The sequence below is a fragment of the Phalaenopsis equestris genome, unplaced genomic scaffold (assembly GCF_001263595.1).
Source record: "Phalaenopsis equestris unplaced genomic scaffold, ASM126359v1 Scaffold000787, whole genome shotgun sequence".
NCBI classification, from domain to species: domain Eukaryota; kingdom Viridiplantae; phylum Streptophyta; class Magnoliopsida; order Asparagales; family Orchidaceae; genus Phalaenopsis; species Phalaenopsis equestris.
The window spans coordinates 559940-571359 of NW_018165227.1; positions in this window are offsets into that span (position 1 = coordinate 559940).

The following is an 11420-nucleotide window of genomic DNA, read 5'->3' on the forward strand; positions in this document are numbered from 1 at the left end:
TTGAATTCTACTAATAACATCCCCATCAATATCACAATCAATTTGAATAATAGCTTTGATATATCTAAAGCATTCACACCTTTTAATGATTTGATCACCCACAATGACATTTCTGTCACCAGAACTAATACTAATAAAATTACATTCCATATATTCAGTTTTAGTTCCACTTAAATGAGGCCTTTAGATGCCAAGGTAGACCTCTGTAATTCAAGTCTTTCCTGAGCCTTTTCTCTTGCCTTATCTGCGAGAAGGATATCATCAGCAAAATGTATACACCACAAGGTACATCCTCTTATAAGTGTCCAGTAAGACTATCCATAATTAAAGAAAAAAGATGTGGGCTTAATGCTAATCCATGATGTAAACCAAAAGAAATAGGAAAATATTTAGCCAATCCTCCTTCTGTTCGAACACAAGAAACAACTCATGTATACATATCTTTAATGACTTGAATATAAGTCATACCAATACATTTCTTCTCAAGAAATTTCCAAAGGATATCTCTTAGAAACTTATCGTAAACATTTTCTAAATCAATAAAAATTATATGTAGAACCTCCTTATTATCTCTTAACTTCTCCATTAAACCTCTCCATAAAAGTAGTTTCCATAATAGACCTGCCCAACATAAGGCCAAATTGATTATGAGAAATCTTTGTAATACATCTTAACTTATGTTCAATTACCCTACCCTCTCCCATAATTTTAAAGTATGACACATCAACTTAATTCCTCTATAATTTGCACACTCTTGCGCATCCCCTTTAATCATAAAAATGGGGACAAAAATACTCTTCCTCCATTATTCAAGCGTTTTTTAGTTTTTTAAAATAATATTAAAGAATTTAGTAAGCTAAGAAACTCCAAAATCTTCTAAATATTTTCACACTTTAATTGGGATATCTTCAGATCTTGCAGACTTTCCTCCCTTCATTTTCTTTAAAGCCCCCTCAACTTCTTTTTTACTAATGCAATGATAAAAAAGAAATATTTTATTATTACTAATGATATTAAGTTCATTAAGGCTGATCATATTTTTCAAAAATTCATTAAAAAGTTTATCAAAATAACTCACTCACCTATTTTGAATATCTTTTTCTAAGAAAATCATTTTTTAATTTTCATCTTTAATACACTTTACTTCAGTTAAATCCTTAATTTTCTTTTCTCTTTGTTTGGCTAGTTTATACATATATTTTTCACCCTCCCTAGTATCTAATCTATTATAAAGATCACTAAATGTAGAATTTTTAGCATCACAAATTATTCTCTTATACTTCTATTCTTGGACTTACTACGAGCTGTTTGATATTTTTCCCACTTCTCTAAGCTTTTAAATTTAAAATAATTTTTATAACATATTTTGTTATATTTTATCTTTTCTTGTGCATTTTTATTCTACCACCAAATATTTTCATTTATAGAAAATATTTCTTTTGATTCACCAAGTACAACCTTTTCCACTTTTTTAACAGTGTTTTTTACTAATATAATTCTACATTCTTCATTAATCACTCCAAAATGGTAGTTGATACACCTAAAATATATAGTGTTTTTAAACACATTTTAATACCTATTTTTAAGATATTGTGCTTTAATAAAATGTATTTGTGTGTTTTTCTTTCGGGTACAATCAAGGGTACAATCAAATGTATTTGTGTGTTTTTCTTTCGGGTACAATCAAATGGATGAAAAATGTTAAAAAAAAGTGAAAAAAGTGTCAAATTTGGAACAAAAATGATGAAAGGTGCAAAAATGAACTGAGGTGCTTTCCTGAAATTATAGATGTGTAAAATTAATAAAGTTGAGTGCTTTCCTGAAATTATAGACGTATAAAATTAATAAAGTTGATTCTGCTTTGCAGTGATGCCAAAAACTTAATTTGTAATTTATGAATACGAACTCGAAGCAATTTATGTTGGGATTCATCGCAAGTATACGTATTGTTATCAAGTAATACACAACTTTCTATTTTAGCCCCAAATATCAATCTCAAGAGGAAGGTGTAAATTCATAATGGAAATTTAAATCAGGAAATTCACAACAATAAAAAAAATCTACTACACTAATTTCAAATGTTTAGGGTGCTATCAGAACTAAATTACTAACTACTAGCGAAACTGTAAAGCAAAGCTAAACAATAACTACAAAACTATATTTTTGTGACGAAGTTATCAAATATGAGACAACATCTTTCCCACTACATTTGAGTTTTTGGTTAAATGAGAGAGATAAATGGTTTTAATATGTCTTGTGCCAAATATAAACAATTTTAATTCTCTACCCTGAGTCAAGTGTTATAGAGAATCGTTGGCTAATATTAGGTCTAGTCTCTAAATCCGTGGTTAGGCTGGGAGGATGTTGACTCTCACTCCAGAGCTCCCACTTCCCTTCCCCTAAAGGCTAACTCTCACTTTGGTTCTTAAACAGTAAGTCCAAATTGAGGATTTTAGTTTGTCACCTAGAATCTTCAATTCTTCGCCCAGTAATATATATATTTTCTTATTTATTTGCACTCAATTCCATGAACGAAACACTCCTTCATGGAATCAAATGTCATTCTCACTTTTTTGTGAAACTCATACTCCATTTCCTGGATAGTATGTTTCACAAATGATGTTAAAATTTCAATTGGAAAAATTAAATTAAGAACGGAGTGGAAAAATTATCACAATTTATTTTATATTTTTAAATTGGCATATCCAAATTATCTCTTCATTTCACCATATCTCAGAGTAGGGAGAGAAAAAAAGAAAACTGCTTAGACCTCATGAGAAAGATATGACAAAATATGAATTTCATAAATAAAAGAAAATTTATACAACAATAATAAACAAACACCACTGATCCTTAACTCTTCCTCAAAATAAATCCCTTGTAGCTTCTCTTGGACTCTTTCTCTCTTTACAAGACTCTTAATTCTCTCTTTAAAGATATAGGGAAGAAGAAATAGAGAAGAAGAAATATCTCACTTCTCTCCATCTCTAGCAACTCTTAGGAGAAATCACACTTAGACTCACTACACTACACCATACACACAATGGAACACTAAAGAAAACTCAATGACACACTAGCAAACTCCTTTTTTGATCAATTTCCACTTTAAATAGAGCATAATATTGCTTTTACAAGAGGTGTATTCAAAAAATCTTCAAATCAAATAACTCTTAAAAAATTGTCCAAATTCATCGAATATTTTAGAATTTTGCCCTGCACCGACTTCAGCGCTGTCGGTGCCCACGATGGCGTCGTCGACGCTAATAGCCCAAAATTAATTTGTGCTCTTTGTCAAATGGTGCTGTCAGCTCCCAGTCTGGCACCGTTGGTGCCCCTAGCTGTTTTGGACTCCTTCCTTCATGCTGGCACCGTCGACGTTGAGTATTTCTCTCCAAAATGCCATTTTGACTCCAAATTCCATCATTTTTGCTTCTTTTTTGCTCCAAGTGCTAAAAATCATTAACCTGCAATAAAACATGAAAAATACCTTTTTTAAAGTGTAATATCATAAGAAATGAGTATAAAAATATAGGTCTAAAAATATATATATCTTTGGTGCATCAAAATCCCCCAAACTTAAATGTTACTTGTCCTCAAGTAACTCCTTTACTACATAAAATGATGACTTATAGTAAAGAATTTAATTTCTAGATTTCCATATTTTGGTCTAGTAAATATCATAGCATAACTTAAGAAAAATTAAAATAACTCAAGTTAATACTAAGGTATAAGAATATCTAGCAGTCAAGTCTAAAAATTCTGATTCTCTATTCTTTTCAAGGAAAATTGCAAATTGTCATATTAAAGCCACTTAGAATATCCATACAAAAAAGAACTTCATGAAAACTTTACTAGTAAATATGCTAATACTTAAATATAAGTTTAGAGAATGTAGCTGAGCCTTCTTCCTTAAGTTGATTTAAGTGAAGCCAATTTTTGATTAGACATTTTCTTAAGCTTCTCCTCACATATTTTTCTTTTCTTTTATTTCTCTTTTTTTTTTCTTTTCATTTTCATGTAAGGATTACTATATATGGATAGCCTTTAATAATTTTGAACTTCACTATCCTATTCTTAAAGTAAAAAAAAACTTTCCACATTCCTTCGCTTTATAAATTCATCTTAGCTTTGAAGATTTTTTATAAAGTTTCAATCTTTTTTTTACATGAAACTCTAAGATTCTCAATATTTCAAAAATACAAATTTCTTTACTTAAAATGGAAAACATAGTCTTATTCTCTCATATCAAATACCTTAATCTCTAGAATTAACCTTTATCATTGAAAATTTTTACTTAAGCTTACTATATATTTATAAACACAAATATAGTTATCTAAAGTTGGGCTCCACTAACACAAATCATGTTAAATTAATTTTTTTTTTAAAATATAGCTAATTGAGGACAAATAAAACTAAGTTTCTTTCTTTAAAAAAGAATTTTTCTCCCCCCGCACCCCTGAAGGTTTTGTTTTTGAAACTTAACTCTGAAATATTACAGGTGCTAGTATGAAAAGCTACAAGACTTAAAACATTAAAAAAACATAATATATATAAAAAATATTTGCTGAGAATGAGTTAACTAAAAATAAATACAACAAAGTACTAAAAACAAACAACAGTACTAAAATAAATTTTAATTAAAAAACAGCTCTACAGACTATAGTTAACAACACAACATTCAATACAAATCAAAGTATCACACTCTACAAACTAAAAAATAACAACAACAAAGTGCAACAAACTATAAACTAAATAAAAAATAAGAACTACGACTAAGCAGACATCTTCACTCATGCTCTTTTTCATCATCATCATCTTCTTCTATATCAAAGTTCTACTGTTGATAAGGGGTAAAGATAGGGAGACTATGAAACTTTACTGAGTGGTCACTCCTCATGTATCTAACCATAGCATCATCATATGCAGTATCATATTCAAACTTTTGTTTTATTAAATTACCAGTATCTGCATTCCTGGTCTCCAATTTTTCAATCTTGTTCTCTATCCTTAAGATATCTCCTTCCTGGATTATCATCAGTTCCATAAGTCCCTGGAGAGTAGGGGTACTAAAAGTAGAAGGAATATCCCTACTCCTACTTCCCGTTCTTCATCCAACATGAGATTCATAGGTTTTAATATTTGTTGGCCCAATAGGTTTAAGAGGCTCAATCCTTTCCACATCAATTCTAAAATCAACTCCTGATTGCTCACATAATGTGAAAACCAGAGCAATAGAACGAATGTTCTTTAGATTATAGAGCCAACGTCTAGACTGCCCATCTGTTGGATACAGAAGTTCAGGATAACTCTATCCTTAGTAATTTCGCTATGGTGATTTGTAGGTATCATTCTGACAGATATAAAGTAATGTCAGGCCTTGGATACCACATTTAACATAGAAGCAGGGAAGTTTACCTTAACGTTATTCTTCACATTTTTCACCTTCAAAGCTCCTCTTCCATCAATAAGAAATGAAATAACTTCATCCAGAGCCTCTTTCGTAGCAGAGAATGTGTTGTACTCACAGTGAAATGCTCCTTGCAACTTGCAACTGATCAACTGATAAATTTCATTAATCCTCTTTGGGGTGAACTCAACCATTTTACCACGAACATAGACGTGGTCATCATAAGTCTTTTCAAAATTGGCATAAAACTCCAAGACTATACCAATAATAGCCTCGACAGTAAAGTAACACAAATTTTCCCACTATCAAGCAACAATCAATCTCTCGACTTCACCACCCAGATTTTTGAACGCTCGATCCAAAATATTTTTCTTTGTATTCAGTAGACTATTGAAATGAACGCTAGCTTTGAAGTTGATGAATCTTTGGTCATCATATATCAATTTCCTCTTTCCTTTGCTCGTCTTTGGTGCCATTGCAATCTTCGAAAGAAAGAAAAAAAATCTAAATAAATTCTAAAAATTTTAAAAATCACAATGTGGAACGTTCTAAACTTAAATCCATTAAGAAAGAGTTCTTCACCAAAGGATTTTCTCAAAATCTCCTTAAAAAATTTTAAAATTTTGGATCTCGGTAATGTAGGAGAGATCCTTGGTGGAAATAAAAAATTTTTAGTTCAAAATGTAGCTCTTAATGAGAGAAGATGAAATCCAAACTTATTTTGTCTTCCAATACCTCTAAATTCAAGTGCTTGCAAGCCCTAGGGGTGTAAACCGAAGGTGTAAAAATGGTGTTTTCACTGTGCAATTCGCAAAATTTCAAAGCATTTGGGGACTTTCGGGTCTTGAGCACCGTCGGCGTCCATGCTGGTGCTGTCGGCGCTAGTGCAAAAAATATTCAATTTCCATTATTTTCGCACATCAGTTATTTCCAATTCACTCCAACGTCTAATTAGTCTCTTTAAACTTTAATAATTAGTCTCTTTAAACAATAATATTCATCTTTAACTAGTCCACAAACAAGTGTTTTTACAAACAACACAAAACCAACTTTTATAAATGAAATTCCAAATTTTTGCAAACAGATTTTTAATCCCACTAACACATACATAAAGCAAATCACACTATAATTCAACATCGAAATCAAGCCACAACACTAGAATTCTGAAAACTAAACTATACATACAATTAAAGTGATAGAAGTTTCAAAGAAAAACAAATCCAACACAATTACTTTAAAAACATAATTAATTTAAAACAGTGGAAAGTCTAACCTCTTCAATTACTTTTCTTCATCTTCAGTACAGTCTCCTCCTCTAATATCTCCCATAGACTGGTGATGTACGTACAAATTGTAGAATGGTTGGTACGAGAATTGATCTGTCGAATTTTCATTGTTCCATTCATTCTTCTTAAACATTTGCACCAAACCTGCTTCAATCCATCCCGTATGATCAAAGTGTTCTTTCATCCTCTAATCTAAGTGATAAAAAAGATAAAAAAAAGATAAGTAAGATTTTCTAAGTAAGATTTTCTATCGCATTTATGATATTTTGAAGTTCACTTTCTATCTTCTTTATTTTCTTTTCCAAAACTTGTGAACTTGCAATTGTACAAGGCATTAAGGGAGTCGAAGCATGTGATAATTGATCCAAGATAATGTCCAATGCTTCATTTTCATTCCCAATATAGTTTGAATCAATAGGATTCATGGGCTCCCAGGGTAATAACACATTCTCCCAACTTTCATATGTTACTTGAGATTGACTGCAAAGTAAAAAGATCGCAGAAGGATGCCTCAGTCCACTTATAGGCCCATTCATTATAATACCCATAATAAATTTAAAAAAATTGATTCCACATCAATGGGCTTTCCCATTTGAATGCAATAGTTTAAAATTGCACTTTCCTGTGTAACTTTACTAATTCTCATTGTAGGGAGTAGTTTTGTAGAGATGAATAAATGTCATTGTTTAGATATCAGATTTAACTGTGAAGCGGTGAAACTAACATACCCCTCATCTCTGATTTCCTAATTATCACTTTCATCCATCAGAATCAGTATACATCATACATCAAATCTTTCATTGGAATAAAGTTCGCATAATGACAGATTGACACACTTTCTATAATAAACATATCGTTAATTCGCAACGGAGTAAATGGTACGCCCTTACCTCGAACGAAGACGACTCCTTATTTAATTTCATGATGATTAGCGTAGAATTCTTTTACCACTAGAACAACAACTGCAACGGTAGTATAACATAAAACTTTCCAACGTCTCCATACTATGATTTTCTCAATTTGCAAACTTGGATTACTCAATTCATGATTAACAAAGCCTCTCTCCTTAATAAGTCTCTTCTTCTTGATGACTTTGTCATATAATTTCTGCGCATCAAAATTGATGAACTTTTTTCGATTGAAAATACCATATCTTGAAGTGTTTTTGGAATTGGAAGCCATGAATTTTGAAATTTGGAAGTATTTGGTTGTCTAAAATGGTTTTCATGCCTTTAAAAATACTTTTAGGCAGTTATTTTGAAGCAAAATCCTGTCAAAGTCTGCCAAAAACTCCCTGCACTGTCGAAATCGTACTGGGCGCTGTCGGCGCCCCCGATGGCATCGTCAGCACCATGGCTCTATAAAAGGGCACCGTCGGTGTCAAAGCCAAAGTTGCATCTATTTCATCTTTGGTTCAATTCATTCCCAAATTTTCGTCAAATACCAATATTTGTCTTGATTTATGATATATAAGATTGTGTAGGAATCTATGGTATTGTCATCTCCTAACAAATTAGAACAATTATAAAAAAAATTACTAAGAGAGAGAGAGAGAGAGAAATATATAATCTCTTGTGCTTGTCTTTTCTGGTTTCCAATGTCTAAGAAAGCAAGGGAGCATCAACGAGGACCCTCGTAAATTCGAGGTTTCGTTGTTGATGATTCTAAGAACCTGATCGAGTTCTAACGCGGGATGCTGGCCCATATCGGCATCCCTGAGATCTGCTTCACCCCTAAGTCATACCTGTCTAATTGTATGAATCCAAAGGCCTTCGCCAAATTATTGAGAGTTGTCCCTGAGTTTGAGGAACTCGAGCGACTTGAGGAGCTCTTCTTTGTTGGTATCCAGAGGAAGTTCTTCAGCTCTATCCGTGGTATCAGGCCACGTCATTTTTATGATTTCCTTCAGTTTCTGAAGAGCACTAAGGGTCAAGATGCCATTGCAAAGATCCACCTCGCTATCAAGTTCGCGCGTCGTGGGGGTGGTTATTTTGACCCCCAGCAGGTGGGGTTGGTGGCAATGTTCGATGCACAGAGGGGGGACTGCATCACTGATGGTAATGATATCAGAAGGGACTTCGACCTGCGCATTGCAAAGCAAGAGCAAGTACTCCACGTCCTGCGAGCTGAGAAGGACGCGGCAATTGAGGCAGCTGCTAAGAAATTCAAGCCGTTCTGTGAGGTCCAAACCCCGTCAAACCGGGACTTCAACAGAATGTGTTGGGAAGAATATGTCTTGGCTTGTCACGCCGAGCACAAGAAGCCGAAGAATCTGAACACTGAGAATCTCGAGGAGGCAGTCCGTGCATACGCGGATGTAGTGCGTCAATGGTGCATCTTGAAGGAGCTCAGCATTGGTTCCAGGAGGGAGGAGCTTGAGAATTGGGTTGCTCAGAAGATTGAGAAGTTTGAGTCTGCTAAGGAGAATAAGCAGGCCTGGCGATTTCGTGGCCTCCTGGAAACAGTGGGCTTTTGACTACTTGATGAGATTCCCACTGCAGACGAGGAAGAAGCTGATGAATCTGGTTCCAGTGAGCAAGCTGAGGCTCAAGGAGACACAGGGGTTTTCGATTCGGTTAACACAGGTGATCACGTCAGAGGTGGTGTCCCTGAAGCGCCAACTACGGCGGCGCCCCAAACCGACGATATCCCGGCAGATGGAGCTGGCTCTGTTCAACCTGAAGCTCCTCAACAACAACAGCAGGCTGAGATTGGTGAGACCAGTCAACCTCGTCGACAGACGAGGTATACCCGTCGCACGAAGTAAGTGGGAGGCAGGGGTGCGCATGATTATCGGTGGTGGAGAAATGATCGATTGGGAAAGTGATTCCGCGAAGTACAGAGGCGGTGGCTGTTTCGCTGATGCGATGCGGTTACTTGCGGATGCGCGGGAGGACCCTCCCGGCAGATTACTTCGAAACCACTATACTCTTGCCACTGCTCGTGAGGCACTGATGTTGCCTGATAACCTGACCGTCCCGGACTCTGAAACTTCCTGCTTTATGAAAAACTTTAATAATGATGCTACTTCTGGACCTCTTTTATTTGCTTTTGGTTGTAAACTTAAGGCTGGTTTAGGCCATTTACTTTCTGAATTTATGTGGTCTGTGTATGATGATTATGCTAACTATTTGATTGATGACTCTGGCTTACCCTTCTTTTGTGGGAGAATTGGTTTTCGAACCAAACTGATTCCCATATCTGAAGCCCTCGAGAAACTGAGGGATGGTAAGGCCATCGGTTGTTGTGTTATCATGATGGATGCCTTAGAACAGGCTGCTTCTTCGCCTCTTTATAATGTTTTGGTCCAGGTTGCCCATAGACAGATAAAGGAGCCACTCTCAGGTTTCAGAAACACAGTTGTCCGCGCAAGCACAGATTGGATGAAGCTCTGGGACAATATTAGGCGGGCCGAAGTAATAGTCGAGCTGGATTGGAAGAAGTTTGACCGCGAGAGACCAGCGGAAGATATTCAATTCATGATCGATGTCATCGTTTCCTGCTTCAAGGCAAGATCTGATCGCGAAAGGAGGCTCCTCCATGCGTACAGCATATGTATGCGGAGGGCGTTGGTTGAAAGAAACTTCATCACAGATGCTGGTATGGTGATCGAGATGGACGGCATGGTACCTAGCGGCATACTCTGGACTGGATTCATTGATACAGCCTTGAATATACTATATATCTCCAGCGCACTTCTAGATATGGGCTTCACCACAAGGAGGGCTATTCCAAAGTGCTGTGGGGACGATAATCTGACTCTATTCTTTGAGGATCCTGGGGATGAAGTGGTAAATCTACTCAGAACTAAGCTGAACTCATATTTCAGAGCTGGTATTGAGGAAGAGGATTTCATCATAACAAGACCTCCATATCATGTGACGACTGAGCAAGCATGGTTTCCCAAGGGCTTCGACCTGAGTCTTGGGACTTCGAAATATCTCGACCAAGCGATGTGGGTTGAATTTGAAGATGAAGTCATCGTTGATGAGCGTATTGGTAGGTCTCATCGTTGGAGGTATAATTTCTATAAGAAGCCAAAGTTCTTATCCTGCTACAGGTTGCCATCTGGAGTTCCTATAAGACCAGCTAAAGATAATCTGGAGAAATTGCAATTCCCAGAGGCGATCCACAGTTCAATTGAAGACTATGAGGCGGCGATATTGGGCATGGTCGTTGATAATCCCTTCAATCATCATAATATCAACCATCTCAAACACAGGTTCTTAATCATACAGCAGATTAAGGAAAAATTATTCTATATGGATCCGACACCGCGGTGTCCGATCCTGACGGTCAGGATTTATTTCGGTGGGCCCCACCTAAATTTGTTTTTTAAAAAAAAAATTGAAATAATCCTGACCGTAGATCACTGTGACCTACGATCAGGATCGGACACCGCATGCAGAGATGCATGCGGTGTCCGTATGCAATAATTTGTTCAGATTAAGAGGCAGGCAGTTTTGGGAATCGACCCTTATCATGTTATGAAATTCTGCAAAATTAGACCACACAGGGATGAACCCGTACCCTTTCCCGATGTGGTTGTTTGGCGAAGACAGAAGGAATACTTGAATCTTGATGATTACGCACCTCTGTCGAAACACGTGGAATTATTCAACGATTTTGTTGTCGGGGTGACTTCTCTTTATAGTCGTTCAGCTACGGGAGGCTTAGACGCCTATAAGTTCATTGATCTTATCAGGGGGGACGTCAAACTAGGGGCT